The sequence below is a fragment of the Lemur catta genome, chromosome 1, assembly GCF_020740605.2.
Source record: "Lemur catta isolate mLemCat1 chromosome 1, mLemCat1.pri, whole genome shotgun sequence".
Lineage (NCBI taxonomy): Eukaryota > Metazoa > Chordata > Mammalia > Primates > Lemuridae > Lemur > Lemur catta.
In genome coordinates, this window is record NC_059128.1 from 261,591,680 (window position 1) to 261,616,939 (window position 25,260).

Below are 25,260 nucleotides of genomic sequence, written 5' to 3' on the forward strand. Positions count from 1 at the left end.
ACCTAGCAACTTCACAGTGTCCACTTCTCTTTTCTTATTTTTTTTTTTCTTTTTAGATAGGATTTCACTCTGTTGTCTGTCCAGGCTAGAGTGCAGTGGCATCATCATAGCTCACAGCAGCCTTGAACTCCTGGGCTCAAGCAATCCTCCTGCCTCAGCCTCTCAAGTAGCTGGAACTACAGGTGCACACCACCACGCCTGGCTCATTTCCACTTATGTCAATCTATACTTTCATAATTGGTCAAAGCCACCATCATGTCTTATCTGGACAACTATAATAGCCTTCTTACTTATCCCCCTGCTTCCACTCCAGCCCTCCTACAATCCAATCTTCAAACTGCAATGGGGGCAATCATCCTAAAAGGCAAATCACATTGTATCACTGCCCTCCTTAAAAGCTCCTAATCACTTCTCATAATACTTGAAAGAAAATACAGATTTCTCCCATGACTTACAAAGCCCTAGAAATCTGTCTTTGTTTCCAATCTCAAGCACACCATTCTCTTGCATATACCACACATTGAGCATTCTAGCCTTTTTTCTGTTTTTGCATTAGGGCTTTGCACAAGCTGTTCCACCTGCCTTAAATACTCTCTCTGCTCATCCATTCAAATTTCAACTTAAATGTCACCTGCTCAAACAGGCTGTATCTGATAACCCAATTTAAAGTCACTACCTAAGCAATCTCCAACACATCACTGTTACTTTAATACTCTGCACAGCTCTATCACAATGTGATGCTTTCTTTACTTACTCAATTTTTTATACATCTATTTTTGAACATATGCATGCATGTTGGTACATATTTAATATTTACTTTTTTTTTTTTTATTTTTCCCCTTTCTCCACCCACTCCTGAGAACTTTGTTTATAAAAACAGTGAGCTTGACTGTTCTGTTCCCCAGTGCATCCCCACCTCCAATAACAATGCCTGGAGCATAACAAGCACTTAATCAATGAATGTTTAATTCTGGTAATGTAACCCCTGAGCATTTTTCCATGCACTATGGTTCTAAGTAGGAACCTAGAGTAAATTTTCAGAAAACTTATGCATTAAGTTCCTTCTACTTCTACTGTTTGAAGAACTGGGAACAAAATGGGTACGGGATGAATATCAGATGAGCTAGAAGAAAATTCAAGTTCACATATGAAAGCTTGAATGGAAAAAAAAGACAAAGAAAAATCTTTTAGGGGGTGGTGGGAAAAAGAAGAAAAATCATTTAATATGAAAAAAATTTAAATGTTGTATAGGATCAATTTTGGACATCCAACATCCAGGTAACTAGGATAATAGAAGAGAGAACAGAGAAAATAAAATGAAAGAAAAACATCAAAGAAACAAATTAGTAGAAAAACACTTTTGAAAGCTGAAGAAAGTCAAGAGTCTCCAAACCAAAAAGGGCCTACTGAGTCCTAAGCAAGAAGAATTAAAGAAGAAAGAAAGAAAAGAAGATTATACATATCTTAATTAAGATTCAGATAAATAGAAGGTCATAAACCTAACTTCTTACACACTCTTCCTGAAAATGACATGAGGATCCACTCTAGCAAGATAAATAAGAAAATATCAAAAAGAAAAAGACATATGGTCCAAAAAATGATGGAACCACATAGGAGCTCAGTATGAAACAAACTCAAAAGCAATGGACACAAATTAGAGAGAAAGTAGGAGAACTCTGCGAAAAATGTCTTTAGGGTAAAGACTGAAATGGGAATCATAATAGATTATATGATTAATAATCTAAAAGATCTTAATTATGTGGTAACGAAGACAATATAGAAGTCAATTTGAAATTCCAAAAAAGCTGTAGAAGTACCTCATGGTTCAAATATGAAATAAACTAAAATTAAGAATCATTTTGAGCAAATGATGGAAAGATAATATAATTAATATTGACATTTGAAATATTATGCCTAGAGGAGAACACTGTTAGTGACATAGGACCATATTTATTGACCATATTAAGCCAATTACACTACCTGATTTTATAGTAAGTAACATTTGCATTTTCAAAGTATTATAAAACTCTTTGCTTCCAGCATTGAGAATCAGTATATAGACAAAGTACATGAAATAATTATATTTGCATAATATAATGCAAAGTTTATGCTTTGACAATAAAGATGTAGTTGACAGGAGGTTAGAAAGTAAAGGCTGGTGGAGAATGGTGCTGGAAAGTATTAATTTCTTCTTTCTACATGGAAAATAACCAGAAATTTATATTTAGTATATACAGTTATAAATAGAGAAAACAAACAATACATCATTGACAAACTAGAGTCTGAACCAGCTAGAATCAAACAAGAATGATTTCATTTTTCTCTAAAAGCTGGCTTCAATCATGCTCCGTGAGATTTCCCTTCCCTTCCATTACCAATATCTGAGCAGATCCCCAGCTCTCTGGTCAATTTCCCTTATAGAAACAAACCTAATTTTTATAATAATGTACTTTCAAGTTGAAAAGGTACAGTTTAGTCTGAATCAAAACTTCAACTCACATCCAGTTCAAAATCTCTCTTCATCTCAAGGTCTTTCCCTGGCAAGCGCTGAGCCTTGGGTCAAACGAGAAGCTTCCATTCAACACCCTGTTACAAACATAATCAACAAAACTTGGGAGGGAGACAAGTAAGAAGTATAAGTGAGATAAATTTCTCATCTCTTATACCATGAAATCAACTGTTACTGTTTAAAGTTAATATATCGATAAATATAGGTATGAGATGATAAGCATACTATTGAAAATTACAATAGAACTACTAGGAGACCTAAAAACAGAAATAAAGTTACTCTAGAGAGTGAGACTGTGAACAAGTGACTTTTCCTGTCCATTTAATACCATTGTAGAGCTTATGACCTTATTCACCCTGTGTGTATATTACATTCATACTAATAACCAAATGATGAAAATAATAATAAAGCACAATATTAGAAGGAGAAAGGAGTGGTTAAGAATGTCAAACTGTCAAATACTGCTGAGAAGTCAAAGCAAAATAAGAATTGAAAAATAATCACTGGATTTAGCACTATGAAGGTCATTGTTCGTATTAACTAAAACAGTTTTACTGGAGTAATGCGAGCAGGTGCTAAATTGAAGCAGGATGAGGAGTAGGTAGTGAGAAATACAAGGCAGTAAATACCAACCCTCTTTCTCAAGATAGTTGGCATCAAGGAGAAGGAGAGAAATAGGGCTATAGTTAGAATGTGGAGTCAATACTATTTTTAGTCCTTGCCATTTCTAGTTTAAGATAAGAGCCACTTAAACACATTTAAATGTAGATGGGAAGGACCAAGTAGAGGAGGCAGGGGAAAGAGAAGGTATGCTAATAAATTTCCTGAGGAGGGTAGAAGGAATATAATTGTAAGCAAGAGGTAGAAGACCGGGCCTTAGCTAGCAAGAACGATAGTTCATTCTTTGTACGGGAGAACTGAAGAGAAAATGAATGCAAATGCATCCATTTATGAGTAAGCACATAGATTTGGTGAAGAAAAGTTGAGAAAATTCACCTATTGGTTTCTACATACTCTGTGAAGAATGTAACAAAGTTGCATCCAGAAGTTTGAGAAGAGTAGAAAATTTTGAAACGTTTTCTACACGGAATATGAGAGAGTTGACCAGTAAAGTGCAGTAGGCTCACAGTGGTAAGGATCCAAGTAAGGAACTCACGAATTTATGTTAAAAAGCAATTTGCTGAGTTCATGATGTTCTTTAGCAGTGTTTGTTTGCTCACGCACATCCTTAGAGAACGTAGATATTTAGGTTGATGCAGGGTTGGTGTTTTGCCAGAGAGATGGAATGAAAGACAGAAAGCAAGGCAATTTCGCCTATTTTTAGAGAGGTATTGAAATTGATATAGATGGGTAATTTGTGGAAAACAATGTAACATTCTATTTTTCTCTGACTGAACTTGATTTCACTTTCAATCATCATTTAGCCCAGAGGCAGAAAATTCTTATTCCTAAAAAAAAAAAAAATTATTAAGACATGTAATCGATGCTGGATAGGAAGGAAAAGGAAGACTGGAGAGGGATAATTATTAGGGAGATGACCCAGAGCGACTGAGCCTGATTCCCACGTATGGACGATTGTGGGGCTCTGAATGTTCTGCCAGCCTGATTCATAATCAGCTCCATAACTGGACAATCAAACTCCAGCACCTTCAGGTCCGGATGATAAATCCAGATGATCTATACAAGGGAAGACAGGGGCTGAAAATAAGCTACTGCCAGATGTAAAAGTGGACCAGAATAATAAGAAGTGCATGTCTTGGCAATTGCAATGCCCAAGGGCCTTTCCAGCCATTTTCGCCATTTCCAGTTTTGTCATGTGATTTTCATTTAGGTAGAGAATGAAGATATTTGGTCATTGTACTAGTTTTATTGGATGCTTTAAAACTAATGCCATTTTCAATTCTTGTTTCCAAGGCAAGTGAAATTATTTCCAACTCCAGAAGCAAGGTGGTATTTAGTAGTCTAAATCTCTCTCCTATATTTAAAATTGGTCTCTGTCTCTAACATTAGTTATACAACCGTCTGCCCTTTGCATTTTAAGTAAATCACAGCCACAAAAGCTTCCTCAGCTGAGTCGTTTCTTAATCCTATCAACTCAAGTCAGAGTCATCTTTTTCCACCCACATACACTTAGCTTTCAAGTCTAAAATCCAAAGAAACATTTAAATTATTAAAGTCAATCTTCTGAGACAGGATTTGTCACACTGTAGGGCAAATAATTTAAAGAAATTCCACTGTAAAGTTGAACTTACATTGGCTAGCCAAGGCTGTTTTCCAAATCAAATCAGTAAAATAGTATTTGTTATGTTTTGATGCTTTAATGACCAAGTTTGAGCATTGTTTGTATGTTTTATTATTTTTATTACTCCCATAACATAGAGTTCATAATAATAAAATAATTAAGTTAACAAATAGCATTTAGTATCTGTTATGCTTAAGACACTATGCTATGTGCCCCAGGCTTAAAAAATAGAAAGTCACAATTTTTACCTTATAAATTCTAAGTCCTCCGATATGGATAAATCAAGTACACAAGTAGACCTCACAATACACTTGAATTAAGTGGCAAAGGAGTATTGAAGTGTGAACTAAAGTAGTGATAGTCAGAATTAAAAAGAAGGGAAGGAAGAAGGAGATATCTAATTAGACAAAGATGAAGAACTCCAACAAAACTCCATATTTTTCAGGCTGAGTCAATGGGAGAAAAGTGTTATATTTGGCAGAAATTGGATATTTAGGAATAATGAGTTGTTTTGTGGAGGAAGGTGATAAATCTGTTTTGAGAAATTTTTAGTTTAAAGAAACTGTGCAACATGCAAATAATGATGTCTAGCAGGCAGTTGGAAATGTGTAGCCAGAGCTTTAAAGCAGAGCTGTAGAACTGGGAGTCATTTGCATGAAGCAATAAAAGCTGCTACAATCTGAAATGGTGAGAATTGGATAAAAACAAATTGTGCATGGGGGGAGTGGTATGAGGATAGAAATCTCGGATATCGTGGGAAGAAGAAAAAGACGCAGCAAAAGGAGACAGAAAAGGACATAAATACAAAATGAGTAGCTGTAGATAGCCAAAGAGCCAAGATATCAAAGAAATCAGAAGAGAAAAAATTTTCATTAAGAGCAATGTGATCAACTCTGTCAAATGCCACAGAGATTTTGGAAATAAATCATTTCCTAAAGCACTCAGTATTGTTAATCTTGGGGATATAGAGTATGTTACTCCTAATAGGAGCTACCAGCATTAATTAGTTTTCAAACTAATAATTATATTTTAGTTCTCTCTTCAAGTTTAAAAAAGGAACATACATATAAAAATAATCACTCTCTGAACGTGTCTGAGTTGAATTTCTCCTCTACTAGAGAAGGATTCACAGATGTCCCAGAGGTGACACCTCCTTTTGTCATCATAATTACACGCCTTTTCTTACCTTTGTCTCCAAGCAGATGTAGTGGTCTCAGAGGAGGCTCCTTCTCCTAATCCAGTGTCAGCTCAAAGTCTTGTCTGTTTATCAGCTTTCCTTACTCGATGCCCCAAAAAAGTTAGAAAAAGGGTTGAGAGCCAGGGGTCATAGCTGCTATGGATCATAGCTGCTAAGGTTCTGAGGAGCATTTGCACTGAAAATTCAAATTAACTAAATCAAAATAATATAAGAATTTATAGAAATGAGTTTCTAAACATCATGGCACTTAGTTGAGCAGATATTTAGGGAAAAGCACTCCTTAAAATAACACCATCTAGGAAAACTCTAATTTAACTAACTTATCCTAAAATGGACACTGTAAGTAGACAAGTTATAGATTAATGTAATCCTGTGAATTTTTTAAAGCCATACCACGATGCTATTATTCCAATCCCAGAATCATCTTTCTCAAGAGGGCTTCAAAGATTTGGCACATGGGGTGGTATCCTCTCACAGTCTTTTCTCTATATTTCAAGGAGTCTTCTATTTGAGATTGGCAAGGAAATTTCTGTTGCCGATATTTCCCAGTAGTCTACTTTCATTGATAATAGCAAAGAGAAATCTTAGTATCATGCACATGGACAAATAACTCATATTTGCAATTTATATGTGCATTGTATTTTCTTCTTTGAAAGTACTTGACCATCTTTTCCCTTTTCAAAGGCTGTTTCTTTTTTCCCAGAATATGGGGATAGTTATTATTTGAGAAAAGTCCAAGGTGATATATAAACAATATTTAATAACTAGTTAAATAACTGGGGCCTACAGGAGAAGCCAAGACAGCCCATAAGGTAGGAAGGGTCTTGGAGAGGCTCGAAAGATGGCCCTTTAACAATGGAGAGAAAGGTATTCCAGTATTTTTTTTTTAACAAATAGTATGTTCTTACAGGTTCCTACTAACTGGATTTCCACCCTGTGCAAACTTTTTATTTAAAAATGATTTCCCTTAAATCCAAACTCTTATTTGTGAAAACCCAAGAGAAGCTTTCCATATGCTCTTCTCCACTTGTCAGGTTAAATCTGCTGAAGATGACGTTTCCATACTCCATGACTCAGCTCTGGCCAGACAGAAAAAGAAAACTGGAGCAAGCATGTGGTGTTACTTTCCAATATGGATTACTTTGCCTTCCTGACACTTTTCTTTCCCCCAAATGTTTACCCTGAAAATTTATCCACACAAAAGAAGCCAGCATGAAAACATGTGCTCAGAGCTCTTGAGTTAGATAACTCAGAAATGTCTCATGAACACAAGTTGAGGGTATAATGATATGGAGTCATAGAGTTATTCTGGAAAGAAAGAACAATTTATTTTTAGTGATGGCAAGCACAAACTTATGTCCTGGATATGATCATTTCAAAAGAGCTTGGGCCATTTTTTAAAATCATGTTCACCACTTTGTGGTTCAGTCATTGTAGTCAGTAACTAGAAAGCATATAGTAATAACATGTTTTATATAAAGCTTAAAAGTACTTATGCTCTGAAAAAGTAAAAGAGCCAACAATAAGAATAAATACATGGTGAGAAGTAGGGAGGTGTAGTACCTACTGGATTAAGTTGCTTTCTTTGTGCTTTTTAAAGTGATTGAGAAAGATTAACTGAAATAAGGGATTTGGAGACCATCTTTAGCTTTAAATAACGAGTCCCTCATGTAGACCATGCAAGAGAATGTATATTTTTCCTGAGATAAGTCAGTTAAGACAAAGTCAACTTATGTGTGGCCATCCTCAAAATTTTGGAGACTTGAGAAACTGAATGCTGTCTCTTGAAAATATAATTTTAATACATTATCACCCAAATTGTTTCTCTTCTCCTGTTGTCTACAAGTTCAACCTAGTGTTTTTTAAACTCAAATATTATATACTTTTTATTAATAATATCTAGACCTATGTTTTATTGTTCAAGGAAAGCACACACCCCCCAATTTATAAAATCACAAAATATAAAGCTGAAAGAGATTTTTGGTTCATACAATAAATATATTTGCATGTGTATTTCAAGCTTAGCCTTTTCTATTCCAAACTTCATATCACAAATGAGAAAACTAAAACCTGGAGATTTTAAATATCTTAACTAAGTTCACAAATCAGGACAAATTTGTTCTAAAAGACAGAAGTAGTCTGAAACTATGAAAACCAAGTCAGTTTAAATCTAGTTATTAGTATAGTTGGTTTTCTTCTTCTGAACCCTTCAGGAACTATTAATGTAGAAAAATCAAATCTGCTATTATAGACACACAGTGTATATTTTGCTGCAGTAAAGAACTTTATTATTATGAGATCACCCCAAGAATCACTGCATTTAGAAAGATGATTTAGGTCATTGTAACTCGAAGTACAGCCCTCAGATTAGCAGCACCTGAAAACTTGTTAAAAATGCAGACTCTCAGGCCCTATTCCAGAGCCCTTGAATTATTTCTGCATTTTAACAATATCCTCTAGTGATTTGTACATGCATTAAAGTTTGAAAAGCACTGTTTTAAGTGATCTTGGATATAACTTCTAATCTTAAAAATACATGAGCCAAAATATGAGTTTAAATGGCATCAAGGGCATATATTATTATTCAAAGTAATTCTGGTGTGAATATTTTCAAAAAGTGAAAAATCCCTTTTAAAACAAATCATCTCCAATTTATCTTAGTTGTCAATAGGGATTTTTTTGTGTATGAACTTCTATTGCATAAGATGAGGCCAATATAGGAATCACAGAAGCAGAAGTGTGAACAAATAAAATGCCCTCAAAAGAACATATTGGACAATCAATATATAAATTGCTCTTATTTGGAAACGTACTGGCTCTGCAGTTTATTAGTTCAAAGCTGATTTATACAGAATTTATTTTAATTCAGTCAGAAGTCGGGTGAAATTACCTTTGCACTATTTATAGACAAGTAACCCTATTTACATTAATTTCAAAGAAAAAACTTTTCTTCTTCAAGAAAAACACTATTTTACAAACTTACAAGTCTCTCTATTTACACACAAGTAATTGCTATATAAGTAAGAGAAACTATTGTTATGTTTGTACCCTTGACTGATTACGAATGATTTTTAGCTAATAAAGTAACCGTAAAAAGACAACATTTGGTTTACTTGGTTTGCCTGGCTGTGCACAGAAAAATAATAAAACTTTTTAAAACCAGAAGACTATCCATGAATTTAGACAAGTCAAAATTAGACTGCATTGCAAAATTTTAACTGATTACTCATTTAATATCTGAATCTTTTCTTCTCCTAAGATCCTTTGAAAGAACTTACAGACAATATTACTATTTCTAGTTTATGAACTTTTAAAAATCTAGACTAAAAAGTATGATATTTCTATCAAATTTAAATCAATATCCTGCATGCAATGCCAGTATTTTGTTTGTAGAACAAAAGTCTTTATAGGTTTAAACATATAATATTACTTTAAGTCCACATTGCCTTATATGAAGTGTCCTCTGATCATCATCCTTCCAAGAATGGCCTTATTTTTAGTTGCTGTTTCCTGTCTGCAATAATAAGTTTTGGTGTATATTTTGAGAACTTTGCCTAAAATAAAAATGTTTCACCCAAAATTGAAACCAGTTCTTATAGTGTAATACAGATCTCTTTTGAGCATTACAATGAAAGTACTGTTTTACAGATGCCTGAAATTTCCATAGTTACCTACAGTATTTCCACTACCCTCCTAAAAAAGACATCAATTTAGAAAATGCATGTGTCTTTATTATTACCACTGGTGGAACACCGTAAAACTGCATTTTGCCAATTTCTATTGGTCTGTGTCATTTTATCATTTTTTAAATCTATAATCAACCATAGTAAATATGATTTCATCTGATTTTTAGACAGTCTCTGAACTTTAAAGTTTTCAAACAGTATGACACACAACTTTACTGGTGCATACAGCACATTTAAGTCTGTGGACTTTTATCTTTATTTCATGTATTTAAAATCTTTCATTAAATCAAAAGTGCTAAGGTCATTAATAACAAATGTCTGCTGCCCATTTTCACTTAGCTAATATATAGTATTTTTTTTTCGTGGTCTTACGCGACATCTCCTTTCTGAGTTTCTGAAAGAAAGTTATGACCAGAATTACACTCTAAAAAGAGTTAAAGAATACATCACTCACTTCTATAAATAAATTTTTTATTATAATCTAAATGAAAATGAGAGCAAAATAAAAATTTTGGTAGCCTTCTCTGGAATGTTATGTAGTGTTGAGGAGTGGGTTAATAAGGAAGACAGTAAAAAGTAAACAGTGCTTGTACATAGTTTAATAGTTGTCTCTTAGGACACTATATTATGAAGATCTTTCGGAAAAGGAATTTTTTTCTGACTGCTTGTGCTGTGTAAATATTACCTCAGATAAATGCCATATTTTGACTAAATAAGTCTGCATAAACATAAAATTGTTTTATGTTTGTGTCCTCAGTTTTTCTGCATTGATTCAAACTTCAAGCCACAGTTCCCCCAAACATGCTCTATAAAATAGAATTCATGACTTCATACAGAGAGGATGATATTTTCCTTTATAAATGCCACATAAAATCTGTGGTAAATTTTTAAATAGAAAAACTGTGAAAATCCCAACATAACCACAGATAGCCCTCCATCCCCTGTCCAATAAATTCTAACTTTAGGTTTTTACTATCTGACAGAAATCCTTTATAGTCTTGAGGAGGGAAAAAGCAGCCTTTTTTTTTTCTTGTACATTTGTCTGTGTGACTTTCTGTTGAGAATACATTGAACATAACATTATAATTTATATCTGCATAGGGAAAGTTTAGAGAGTATATTTTCTCTAGACATAATACTCAGAAAACTTAAAAGAGAATTTCACCATATAAAAGAATATAAAAGAAACAAATGAAAATAAAATTTTGAAATGTACGTTTAGTTACCGAAAATATGCTGGAGCCTAAAGCAGCTAATCTTCTAATAAAAAAACAAATAACAATAAATGATATCTATTTTAAGTTGACTTTGATATTGTAGTCATGAATAAGAGTTTAATCAAGACTAGAAGGTTAAAGCTTGACTTATGTATGTTTTATGTTAAAAGTTTTTCAATTACCAAAATTAGCAATTGTTGCCAAAATGTAGGAATTCATTTAAATTGCTACATAAATATTCCATTTAACTGCATATTAAAGTATTAGAAGTAGTAGATATTCATGCTCTAGACTGATTAAGAAGAGGAAAACCCTGTTGCCATGTATTACACAGTTGACAACAAAATAACAGTGGAAAGTTTTCTGCCCAAAAAAAGACAATGGGAGGCAGCTAGCTAATACCACAATTGTTATCTACGCTAGGTTTATATGGATGGTAGCTCCTTAGGCTGAATGACTTGTACTTAGAAATACATTCATTTAAAAGGGACCAGCCCCTCTGTTGCATATAAAATTGAATTATAGTTTCTCCTTTGTTATCTAAGGTAAGTTAACACATTGGCATCCCACGTTATCCTTTCACCTCAAGTAACGGCTTCTAGATCTTTCCATTCCACATACTCAGTGTTCTCTCTCCCCTTTTCTTATTTTTGCAATTATCCCGGATAAAGATTTTGGGAGGTAAAAATATTTCGTACTCACGCATTATTTACTGCCCAGGTTTAAGACACTATGTCTCCAGTTTTCTTGTTCCCTAGATGATATCTAGAAAAACTAATACAAATTAAATCTATACCCTGCCCCGTAGATTATTAGAAGCTCTTCCTTGCTGCTGTGTCCTACATAAATATCTCATATTCCAGACTGTAAGGTCTGAAAACACAGAATAGCAAAAACTGTGTTCAGCAGTGAAAGGGATAAGATTTGTCACATGGCAGGGATTACCCCATTGACCAATTAAAATAAGAAACCCCATCTTCTCTTCTTTAACTGGATGATAGTTATAACAAAGGATGTTTTGAGTAGGAGATAAAATAGAGAGAAACTGGTGATCATCTTCAAGGCTTCTCAGAGACATTAAACATCCCCCTAACAAAGACCAGTCTGAAGAAACATGCTGGTATGCTTCATGTTCTTTTGGAATATATGCGCATCTTAGGGAGAAACTAGCAATTTTGTCCTGTGAGATCACAGTAAAAAACTATATATTCAAGCATTTCAAACTTACTTCAGAAAAGGAAAAAAAGTATACAAAATGATAGCCCATTAGTGCTGTCATTTTCCTTCTTTTATATATATCACATGACCCAACGTTAAAAATTAATTATAAAAGTAATATTTACAGCTAAAAATAAATATGAATTATATTTTGACTCATGGTTTGGTGTTGTCAAAGCTCATTATATCTCAGTCTAACCCTTTAATTTGCTATTGAGTTGTAGAGTTTATTTGGCTTTTTAAATGCAATTTATGTTTTCTTTATTTGTATATTAATTATTAAAAAACAAAAAACAACATTAAAACCAACACACGTGAAGAAATATTCCACAGCAGAATGCTTTCCTTGGCTCTAATGATTAAAATGCTAATGAAGTGGACAAGCAGCACTTTCAAGAATATGAAGCAATAAATGTGAGGGAAGAAGAAGGTTAAAAAACAGAATGATGTAACCTGTCAATATCAAATACTGCATACCTGTTACCAAAACTAAAGACTATTTACTGTGGGTCTATTGTAGTCCATATTTTAAATAAACACCAATTATCCCCCACCTCTTACCTCAAGATCAATCAAAGGACAAATTAGAAGATGCTCTGTGGCTGCTGCTTCTCTTAAAAAAAATGGTTTCCCTGAATCGACTAATAGTGGACTTGAGCTAGTTAGAAAGTATGTCCACAAAAGTTATCCTCAGACTTTGCCTATTAGAAGTGAAAGTTTATTACTTGGGAGGTTGAGGCAGGAGGATCTCTTGAGCCCAGGAGCTCTAGGCTGCAGCGTGCTATGATTGGACCTATGAATAGCCATAGCACTCCAGCCGGGGCAACAGAGCAAGACCTCGCCTCTGGAAAAAAAAAAAAAAAGTGAAAGTTTATTGACATAATGACAATATTGTTAAAATGGATTAAGTCAGCAGCCATAAAGATGTTTCAAGGTGCCTAATATCTACAATTATAATTTAGTTATCATTTAGTAGTTTTGTTAAATAATTTTCTATACATATATTCCTGTATTCCTTTTCTTTTTTTTTTTACACACTGCAGACAACTTTAAACTCAGAGAATTGGAACTAATAAAATCTGGAAAAAGGAAATCTAAATTACAAACCACTCTTTTACTGATTCCATGAATCATCACCTTTGGCAAAACTAAGCCCATCCTCCCACTACAAGCTACATAAAATTTATTTATAATTTGCAGATATCAATGACTTAATACATCTGTACAGTAAAAGTACAGATGTGTGTTTTAAAAGAAAAATTAAGGATAAAAAGCTTAATGCAAAGTAATAAACAACTAATCATAAAATTCTCTCCTATATTCTTTTAGAATATAATGAGAGGAAATTATTTACTTCTCCTAAAAAACTGATGTAATTTCTTTATGTAGATGAGGAAAGTAACTTACTTTAACTACCAAGAAATACAGATCCAAATTTATAGACCACCTTTATTAATTTTTCCAGATCCAGAGCCTATATTTTTCTCATTTCTGACCTCCTATTATAATTTATATTTTCTCTGGTCCTGATTTTTTATAAGCTGACTTGCTTTGGGGTGATGAAACTGTGTGCATCGTACCAGCACCATCTGTGTCTTCTAAGATTTCATCCCCACCATAGCTACCACCCAATCCCACTTCCCCACAAACAGTTTGGAAGTTTTCTCTTTCCAGCTTTCCTCCTCCCAAACTTCAGCTTCCATATGTACGATACAGCTTTCACCTACTTGAAGAAAGATTAACTCAGAGTGACCTTAATCAAATTGTGAAATAAGATCAATCTGTGGGTTTTCCCTCTGTCCTTCTTAGAGTCCTACTAGTTAGGTTCACAGAACCCCCAACACAAGGGCTTTGTGCTTCTACTCAGCCATTGACATTGAACCAAGCTAAATTTCTCTTCAAATGCAGATGGACATTGTTTTCTAATTTACACAGAGCTTGCACCCTACCTCATTTACTCAAGTGAAAAAATAACAAATTCCCTACAATGTATGTACATGTTTCTCAAAAATACATTATCTATTGAATTCACATTAATTTTATTTATTTTCAATATTTCTGGGAAAGCATTCTTAGGGAACACTGTTAGTTTCATTTGTTGTCAAAAAGGAAATGGAATGAGTTTTACATAGTTTTTCATATAGACCATTAATTGGTCTAAATATCTTGGTAGAGTTTCCACATTTCTAATTAAGTTCCAAACAGCATTCACGTTTTAGAAAAGACACTAATGCCCTAAATCTAAATTAAAACAGATGAAATGCTGTGTCTTGATGGAAGTCAAGCACCATTGACATGCCTTCCTAAATTTTCAGTTAACCCACCTTCAGGTCATATTATCTCAGTTCAGCAGGGGTAGCTGTGGTTCCAAATGCTAAAGATTTTCATTTTGCCCTTTGTATCATTTTAACAATTTATTAGTGTGTTTAGATATCTTCTTACATGATCTTAATTTTCTCTCATTAGCTTTTAGCTGTGTATGCTATTAAACATTCATTCCTCTCTGTATTTAGAAAGTACTTTTAAACAACTTGAAGTTAACGTAGGGCATAAAGAGTTCTATTTGTTTTATGTTTGTATCACATTGAATAATAATTTCTCTAAACTTCTATTTTGGAATGCATGGAATACATACTTGCTTCCTCCCCTAGATATACAAAACAGGTTTAATGAATTTTATTCCCTTATTTAAGGTTTTGGAAAATAATAATTAATCACTATTATTTAGCAGGCAATAATTATGGATGCAATTGTTACAATAAATTAACTCAAATGATTTCACAAAGGAAATGGTTTCCTCAGTTAACATTGTAAAAATTTTACTACCCTAAATTTTCTCCTGGTTATTCTACTGTTAATTATTTAAACAACATATCTCAGTAAAAGTACAGATGTCATTTCACATATGCTCAACTCATTAACTCAATAACCAGATGAGAAAGCAATAGAATGACAAAACATGTCATTTTCTCAATATTCAAATGATACTTTTCATATATATGAAAATTCACTTACCTGATTATACACTCTAATTACTATTATTTTGAAAATTCATAAAAAGAAAAGGAGACTTATAGCAAAAAAGATTTTTTAAACATTATGAAATCTGGTCTGGGTGAGACAATATTTTATAATAACTTAAACTATAACTGTATCTATTAAAAATATATCCATTTAGGTGGAAAACTTTCAGTTCAGCCCCTTAAAAATTGCCATTTTAAAAACAATCATCTATGACTAAATAGTTAATTATCAACTGATTCCCAGCTGTTCAATGGAATATAAACTACCTTTTGCCTACACAAATAAATCATGTCAACAATTTAAGATTAATTTGAGATTGTTTTTTAAGATTAATTTAAATTTAGAGCTGACATTTTAAAAATTTTTGTTCAAATGGTCACTCATCACAATGATTGGTCAATATAATCAAAGTTGTGAGACCAAATTATGTAAGCAGACAAACGGCTGCAGCTAACAATCACATTGGTTTAGAGGTGGGAAAGCACACGTTGTCTTTTTAACTGAAACCACAGTGAGATCAAGAAAAGAAAGGAACTCCAAAGCGCATTCCGCAAGAAATTATGTGACCCAAAGAAGTCATTTGCATATATAAAAGTGCTTTCCAAATAAGGTGGATATGCAGAACCTTCTATGAAGAACCCAGATTTGGTCTACGGGAAAAGTTGACATAGTCTCCCGGAAAATCTTTCCGAGTCTATCATTAAATTACAAGCTATATAGAAGCCTTTTAGCAAGACAGTTAAATTTATGGTTGATAACATTGACTTGTTAAAAAAATATGCTCAGCACTGCAACTAAAAAGAATTAAATTTTCTTTCTACACACAGAAAGGTTTTGTTATATTTCCAGATCTGTGTCACCTCCTGCCTGAAACACTTATTTAGAGCTGTTCTTTTGTGTTAATTGTTTTTCAAATTTCACTGATGATCTCAGGAACCTCTAGGGATTTAACTCATCATGAATAATGACAGTCAGATTGATGTGCTATTAAAGCAAAGATTTGTAATACTTACATTTGTAATACTAGTTATAAATAATAATAGGATATTAAAGAGTTTTATTAGAAGAAAAATTGCCTGAAAAACTTCCATCAGGTTAATCTTCTAGAATTTCTAAGACAAACCACATTATTTCTACAAAATCGAAGCCAGCATCTGAGTCTGTTTATAAATATCACCGATTCACAATGCAACTACTTGTCCTTTTCATTTAACATTTTAAAATGATCTTTTGTCCTCTTTTGTGTTTTAGCTGAATTTGTCCGCACTACATTGTTGTTCCAGCTTAAAAACCTCCTGTGTGGTAAAGGCTTGGTAGCCTTGGGGAAGGCAGTGAACATTGTTAAATTCAGTGCAGTGTGGTAACACAAGGAGAACATGAATAATATTTGGAGATCTAGCACACCTTAGTGGAAAAAATTATAATTACAACTGCTTTGAAGACATTTAAATTTCAAATTCCATTGTTTGTGAAATTCCATTTCAACTAAAGAGAGGGACTATGTTCCGGCTCTTTTTTTCTTAACCTGATGTGTTTCTTCCCCAAACTCTCCTCTGATAAGAAAGTATATTTAATCATGAATTTCTAAAAGTAAAAATCATAATTTATTTTCAAAATTTGCATAAAAATATTATACAATCCCCCAGAAACTATCAAATTAAGGGCAATTCCATTTTATTTGCCATGATATATAGTGTCATAGTTTTCTTATTAAATGATTCTTATACATTTAACCTACAAAAGCTTGTCAAGTCCACTCTTGGGATGTTTCAAAGGCTCTGATTTCAAATAGGTTGTTTATGTTCTGTCATTAGTGGCTGACCTCCTTTACTCCATACTACTAAAATGTCATCAAGAAAAAGAGTGAAAAAGACATCACAAATATCCAATCTACTATCTAGACAATTTCAAGAGCTTTCAATTTTATCTCCTCTTTCATCATCTTCTATTGCAGAGTTGAAATAGATAAATAAATACAAAACACATAGATAAATAAATACATAATAAATAAATACAAAACATTCATTCTGTAACATGAAGAAAATTATCCCTGTTCATGTACACCTCAATAAATAGACATATTTCTAAAAAATCAGAATGTAATATTTATGAAGCCATAAGTAAAATGCACTTGTGTATTAGCTAGGCATCTCAATTGTTTGGCACATGACTGAAAACCAGGAAGGAACTAAATGATGCTTATCAACAATTAAACATTTCTGAGTGGGGGACTTCCAAAATGGTAGAACAAAAAGCTAAGAAAATGCTTTCCCTAAAAAGCTATGACAAAGTTTAAAAAAATTGTCAAAAACAACTATTTCAAGACTAAAAATTGTCCAAAGGCATGCAACAAATTGAGATGCATTTACTCAAGGAAAACCTCCAGAAAGAATGAAAATCTATAGCATTTTATCTGGAGCTGGTCCCTTCCACACTGTCTTCCAGTTTTTTTTAACATGGTCAATATATGAGGGTAGGGCAAGCTGTGAAAAACAATAGCTTTATTGTTGGAGGGGGCTCCGTTTATTTGGTGTGGAGCACTGAACAACTCCATGCCCAGGGGGGTTGTCCAAAGCAATAGCAATCTCTGTGGCAAATAAACAGGAAAAACCAGTGGCACAGCTCTCCTAAGGTTACAGTCCTGATCAGAGCAAGCAACAAAATGGCAGACTAGCTAGAAAAAGAAGACTGAGAAATGAGATGACTATAGCGAGAACTGATAAGTTCCCACAGGTCTCTGGAAATTTTGACAGCTACACAGATGCACATGTGCAGGAGAAGCCAGAAAGGGCCCTAGCCTTTCACTCATTTCTGGCTGAACATGAGGCCTTGCATGTGCACAGAAGAGATGTGAGAGTGCCTGAAAGAAAGCAAACACTGGAACTGATTGTGAACTGCCTGAACTTTGAATATGTTTTAAACCACACAGTCAGATCAATGCAAAGAGGGTGGGAATCTTACTAGGCCAAGCTATTTGAGCACAATTTCTAACAATCATTGGATGACTACTAAGCTATGCTATCACAAGGGTGACCCCTAGAAGGCTACCTTGAAGAATGTAAACAAGAATTTTAAAACAAACTGAGCAAAAGCATCAGAGGATGTATGCTGTGGAAGAAAATAGATTCCATATATTTAGTTCAGAAAAGTTACTAAGCACACACACACACCAGCAATAACAGCAATCTATAAGAAAAATAAATCAGAATCCAGAGTTGCTACAACATATTATCTAAAATATCTAGTTATCAAGAACAACAACAAAAAAAATCCAGACATGTAAAGAAATAAGAGAAGATGCCCTATACAAAGGGAGTAAAAAGGTAGTCAGTAGAAAATGTCTCTGAAAGTGCTAGGATGTTAGTTAGACTTATTAGACAAAGACTTCAAAGTGGTTATTATTAATGCATTTAAAGGACAAAAGAAAACTATGTTTAAAGAATTACAAAAAAGCATGATAAGAATGAATTATCAAACAGCATCTCAGTTTAAACATTAAAAATATAAAAAAGAACCAAATGGAAATTGTGGAGTTGAAAAGTACAATAACTGAAATAGAAAGTTCACTAGCATGAGTAAACAGTAGACTTGAGATGGCAGCAAAAAGAATCAGTAAACTTGAAAATAGATCAATAGAATGATCTAATCTGAAGAGCTAGAGGGGAAAAGACAGAGAAAATGAATAGAGCTTCAGAAACCTGTGAGACAACACTATGGCATATGAGCATATACACAATAGGAGTCTCAGAAGGAGAAGAGAGAAGAATCAAATGTAATATTTAAAGAAATACTAGCCAAAAACTCCAAAATTTTAATAACAAATATTAATATATAGATTAAAAAGTTCAAAAATTTCAAATAGAATAAACAAAAAGTGATTGACATAGACACATTATAGTTAAACTGTTGAATGTCAGAGACAGAAAATTTTGAAATCAGCAAGAGAAACCAGTTTAATTATGTACAAAGGAAAAAAAAACAATAAAATTTACAGCTGACTTTTCAACAGAAATAGAGAAGGACAAAAGGCAGTGGGCTAACATATTTAAAGTAATGAAAGAAAAAAAACTAACAAATGTAGATTCTATATCTAGAAAAACAACTTGCAAAAATGAAGTTGTAATAAAGACATTACTAGATTAAAAGGTGTGGGGGGGGAAGGGGAAAGATTGAGCAAAGGTATTACTAGCAAACCTGAAAAACAAGAAATAAGAAAGGAAGTCCTTCAAGCTGAAATAAAATATTATTTAGTTGAATTCACACACAAAAAAAGAAAAAGTATCAGAGGAGGTAAATGTGTAAAAATTATGGAAGAATGTGTAAGTGTATTTTTCTCATTTCTTCTCTTAACTTATTTTAAAGACATAAAATTGCATAAAACAATCATTATAAAACTGCCCTGCTCAGGATTTTGTGAAGATGAAAGGACAGGAAGTACTAAGAATCTGTTTCCCTACATAGGCATCAATTGTATTGGCAGAACCTGTCTGATGTAACTATTTTGGAACTCTGGAGAATATGTCAACTTCCAGGGGAAGCCTTGGAAGGTAAATTGCAGTAACATCAGTCAATGTTAGCTCTTCAAGTGGTGGCAGCTACCCATCTCCCAACCCCCAGCCATGTAGAAGATTCCTGGAGCAGTCTGCATCTTGTGAGAACCAGGGTGGACAATAAAGACGCTCTCCTCAAAATATCAGAAATCTGAATTTTCTTTGTTAATTGCTACTTTTGGTCATGTGGTTACAGACACAGCAGTGGGCAGCCATTGTCCCATCCCTCATCCATTGTTGTAAGCTTCTCCCTCTCCAGCTAATGCAACTTCCCCTTTTCCCCTTTATTGTTTTCTTTTTTCCCTTTTGGGAGCCTGTCATTTAAGGACTAAGATATTCAAAAGGAACTGCATATATGGAGGAATTTAGAAAGTACCATACATACCCAGGGAAAGGCATGGGCTTAGAAAAAACCTGAGACAACCTTAAGTTTAATGTCAGGCTGATCCCCAGCACAGAGATATCTTATGACAATCAAAAAAGAAAGCCAAAAGAAAACAACAGAAACAACAATAACAACAAACACCAGCAAATCCTGGAAAAATAGAAAAATCTGACTTCCAGAATTATCACATTATTATATTCAAATGTCAAGTTTTCAACAAAAAAATTGTGACAAAAAAAAAAAAAGAAATAGGAAAGTAGGACTCATTGAAAGGAAAAAATAAACCAACAGAAACTATCTTAAAGAAAGACCTGATGGCAGATCTACTAGACAATGGCTTTAAAATATCTGTCTTAAAGATGCTCAAAGAACTAAAGAAAGACATGGAGAAAGTCAGAAAAACAATGAGTGAACAAAATTAAAATATCAATAAAGAGGTAGAAAAAATCTTTGTAAAAAGAACCAAAAAGAAATTCTAGAACTGAAAACATAATAACTGAAATGAAAAATTTACTAGAATAATTCAAAGGCAGACATGAGCAAGCAGAAAAAAGAATCAATGAGCTTAAATATGGAAAAATTGAAATTGTGAAGTCTGAGAAACAAAGAAACAGAAAGGAAAAGCATTGAAGACAAGTGAACAGATGCCTAAGGGACCTGTGGGAAACCATCAAGTCAACCAACATATATATTGTAGGAGTTATAGGAAAAGTGAGAAAGATGCTGAAAGAGTATTTGAAGAAATCATCACTTAAAATTTCTCCAATTTGATAAAAGACATAAGTAAACATAACTAAACATACAAGAAACTCATTAAAAACTCAAAAAAACTTAAAAGCAAACTCAAAAGACCTATATTGAAACATATTAAAATCAAAGTGTAGAAAGACAAAGACAAAGAGGGAATCATGAAAGCCACAAGAGAAAAATGACTCATCACATACAAGAGACCCTTATTAATATTATCAGCAGATTTCTCATCAGAAATTTTGGAGGCCAGAGGAAGTGAGCTGATATATTTAAAGTATTGAAAGAAAAAACTCAACCATGAATTCTATATCCAACAAAACTATACTTCAAAATGGAGGAAGAAAGTAAGACATTAGCAGATAAAGTTGAGTTTGTTGCCACTTAACCTGCTCTGCAAGGAATGCTAAAAAGATTCCTGTAGCTTGAAATAAAAGAACACTAACAGTAACTTCAAGCCATATAAAGAAATAAAGATATAAGAAAAGGTAAATGCATAGTCAACTATAAAAACTAGAATTATTAATATTGTAACTTCATTTTGTAACTCTATATTTGGTGTCTACATGATTTAAGAGACTACGATATTTTTTAATTAATCTAAAAGCCAATATTATTGTAACTTTGATTTGTAACTCCACATTTTGTTTTCTATATAATTTAAAAGATTAATGCATAAAATATACTTATTAGTCTATGTTTTGGGACACTAAATGTATAAAAATGTAACTTTGTGATATCAACAATTGAAAAGAATGGGTACAGAGCTATATGGGAGCAGAGATTTTGTATGTTATTAAAGTTAACCTGGTATAAATTCAAATTAGAGTGCCGTAAGTTTAGGAAGTTAAATGTAATCCTCATGGTAACCATATGGAAAATAGCTATAGAATATGCACAAAAGGAAATAAGAAAAGAATTAAAACTTTAACTATAAAAAAAAATTGGCCTGGCACACAGTAGCTCACGCCTGTAATCCTAGCACTCTGGGAGGACGAGGTGGCTGATCGTTTGAACTCAGGAGTTCGAGACCAGCCTGAGCAAGAGCAAGAGCCCGTCTCTACTAAAAATAGAAAGAAAATTAGCTGGACGGCTAAAAATATATCTAGAAAAAATTAGCCGGGCATGGTGGCGTATGCCTATAGTCCCAGCTATTCGGAAGGCTGAGGCAGGAAGATCTAGAGAAATAATCATTTGTCATGTTAATAACCGTATACCAGTTGCCAGGATATGGGTTGATTTGTTTCAGCAATATATCATATCTGGAACAGTAGCTGCAGTTGAAATCACCACCTGTTTAAGTTTGGGATAACCACAGTCATTCTCCAAGATCTGTCTGTCTTGGAGATCACAGGCAAAATAGTTGAGTTGAATGAGGATATGGGAAGAATTAACACCCTTGCATCTTTCAAGTCTTTCATGAGGGCATTAATCTTTGCAATCTCTCCAGGAATGTGGTATTATTTTTGGTATACTATTGTGATAGGTGGAGGCAGCTCAGGTGATCTAAACTGGGCTTTCCCTACCACAATTCAGGGAACCAATGTGGGAATTCTGAGTATGTCCATGCCAGTTATGTATTCCGTAACTGAGGAATAACCACAAGGTCAGTTCAGAGACCTACTGGATCCTCTGTTTAACGAACACAGTCAAAACCCCATTGATTGCCTGATCTTATTAGGTCCAGATTCTGATTGTTGAGCCATAATGACATTTAGGGTCTCCATGAATTAGCAATATTAGTTCAAAGTCAGTGTCCAAAAGTCCCTAAAAAATATGATTACTTATTTTTCCCCAGTGCACAATCTTCCTGGTGAGTAGTCACAGGCCTCTCTTGAGAAGGCTACAAAAACTATTTAAAGTATACATGTTTTTCTGTGTAGCAAGGCCCTTCCTTTCTCAGTGGGACCCAATGTCCCCCAATTCATACAAGGGGCTCTGGGTCTGTGATCTTGTTCAAGTCTGGGAATTGGTTGCAGGATCACTCCTCTCTTCTCAATCACTAAGCTGCTAATATTTTTGCTAGCATTTCTAGTCTTCTCACTCTACATTCTTAACATAGTAAAATTAATTCACACCTGTGGATGGCTTCCATGACCACGATAATCAAATGACCTACCTTTCTTTCTCCCATTCAGACTACTTCTCTAAGCTGCAGACTGTCTATACAGGTACTTATGAAAACATGCCTCAAATTCAACAAATCCCAAACCAAGCACAACCCCATTCCAGTGCTCCACATCACAGCAAAAGGTCCCACTATCCATCCATCTAAGAGAACCTAAGAATCATCTTTAACACCTGCCTCCAACTCACTAAATCTATCATTGATCCCCATGGATTTTATCTTCTAAATATCTATCAAACCCACTAATTATCTCCATTTCCACTGCTACCATCTAGCCAAAATCTCTCTTTTACAACTGCAATAAATTCCTATTCATTCTCTTCACGTTTTTGGTTTTCTCTAATTTTTCTCCACACCATAGGCAGAGTTTATAAGATTATCAGTCTCAAGGGTAATGTGTTTCTGTATTATTCAGGTACCTAGCACAGTATCCTACCCAATTATTTAGCAGGTATTAATATTTACTGTCTCTTCTGGTATGTCCACAGCTGATGGTTATTACAGTGTGGAAATTTTAAATGAACACAGCTGTGCTTTTTCCAAGGAACCCTGGAGAAACAGTAAAAAACAGTTTGATTCTAGAAAGACAATTCTCAATTGATACTGAGAAATCTTTGTTTATTAACTTAAAGAAATTTGACTGATTTTTTGCATCTTATTTCTTCTTGCCAATATTGACTTATATCCCTTGCATACAAAACATGCTTTTATTGAGTTAAATCAATTTCTGACCAAACTTTTATAACATAACTTTGTCTGACTAGAAATGAGCCCGGTAAACATAGATAGTCTAGTTGTGTGTCCAGGAAGAAAAGAAAAGAAAGAGTGGGAGAAACATAACATTGTTGTTAGTAAAGTGTTAGAAAATTTTGCTCTACTGTTATTTCTTTTATAGTGTATATTTAAAGTGTACAATGTGGTGTTTTGATTATATATGTACATGGTGAAATGATTACTACAGTCAAACAAATTAATATATCCGTCACCTTCCATAGTTATGTTTGTGTGTGTGTGTATGTGTGTGAGATAAGAGCCCCTAAAATCTACTCTCTTAGCCAATTTTCAGTCTGCAATATAATATTATTAACTAAAGTCTTCACACCGTCCATTAGATCTCTAGACTTATTCACCTTACATAACTGCAAATTTATACTCTTTGATCTATTTGTCCCCATTTCCTCACCCTCCCCAACCCTGGTAACTGCATTCTAATCTCTGCTTCTATGTATTCAGCTTTTTATTTTTGAGTCCACATATAAATGAGATCACATTGTATTTTTCATTTTGTATCTGGCTTACGTCACTTAGCATAATATCCTCCAGTCTCTTTCATGTTGTCACAACTGGTATCACCTCCTTTGTAATGCTAAATAATATTCCATTGGGGGGGTAAAGAAGTGACAATTATCATTTCTTTTTTTTTTTTTTTTTTTTTTTTTTGAGACAGAGTGTCACTTTGTTGCCCTGGCTAGAGTGAGTGCCGTGGCGTCAGCCTAGCTCACAGCAACCTCAAACTCCTGGGCTTAAGCGATCCTACTGCCTCAGCCTCCCGAGTAGCTGGGACTACAGGTATGCACCACCATGCCTGGCTAATTTTTTCTGTAGATATTTTAGTTGGCCAGATAATTTCTTTCTATTTTTTTAGTAGAGACGGGGGTCTCACTCTTGCTCAGGCTGGTCTCGAACTCCTGACCTCGAGCGATCCACCCGCCTTGGCCTCCCAGAGTGCTAGGATTACAGGCGTGAGCCACCGCGCCAGGCTAACAAATATCATTTCTTTATCGATTCTTCTGTTAATGAACACTTAGGTTGTTTCCATATCTTGTCTATTGTGAATAATGCTGCAATGAACATGAGAGTACAGAAATCCCTATGAGGTACTGATTTCATTTCCTTTGAGTATATACTCAGCAGAGGAATTGCTGAGTCATACAGTAGTTTTATTTTTAATGTTTGATGGAACCTCTATACTGTTTTCCAAAACAGCTGTACAAATTTACATTCCCACCAACAGTGTATGAGTTTTCTTTCCTCCACACTCTCAACACATTTCTTGTCTTTTTCACAATAGCTGTTCTAACAGGTGTGAGGGGTGAGGTTTTTGACTCTATTTTCCCTGACGGATTAGTGATGTTGAGCACTTTTTCATATACCTGCTGGCCATTTGTATGAATTCTTTGAAAAATATCTATTGAGGATCATTGCCCACTTCTTAATTCAGTTATTTGATTTTTTTTGCCATTGATTTGTGCAAGTCTCTTATATATTTTGGATATTAATCTCTTATGAGATATATGGTTCACAATTTTTTTCCAATTTGTAGGCTGCTTTTTCATTTTATTGATCACTTCCTTTG